The sequence below is a fragment of the Rhipicephalus sanguineus genome, chromosome 7, assembly GCF_013339695.2.
Source record: "Rhipicephalus sanguineus isolate Rsan-2018 chromosome 7, BIME_Rsan_1.4, whole genome shotgun sequence".
Lineage (NCBI taxonomy): Eukaryota > Metazoa > Arthropoda > Arachnida > Ixodida > Ixodidae > Rhipicephalus > Rhipicephalus sanguineus.
Genome location: NC_051182.1, coordinates 105,155,797 through 105,156,197, shown reverse-complemented (window position 1 = coordinate 105,156,197; position 401 = coordinate 105,155,797).

The following is a 401-nucleotide window of genomic DNA, read 5'->3' as shown; positions in this document are numbered from 1 at the left end:
TGCAATAAAAAAGGTACTTGAACCAGGGAATGCGTCATTTATTCTGGCATTGACGTTTGACTTCGCACTCTTTCGCATACAAATGTTCTTGTTTAGCGCAGCTCGTATGCTGTGATTGCGCCATTATCGTTTTGGACATTTCAGACACTTTTTCAGTGCACCTTATCAGTTCCAAGCATTCATCACAGATGGCAGCACCAATTGTGCCGGTATGATTACACTAAACCTCGATATAACGAACACGGATATAACGAATTATCGGTTATAACGAAGTAAATGAATAGTCTTGTCATAGCTACAGTGTTACAAATAAACGTTTACAACGAATTTTCGGATATAGCGAAGTTATTTTCGTGGCAGATGAGACTTTGTTATAATGAGGTTTGAGTGTATACACAAAG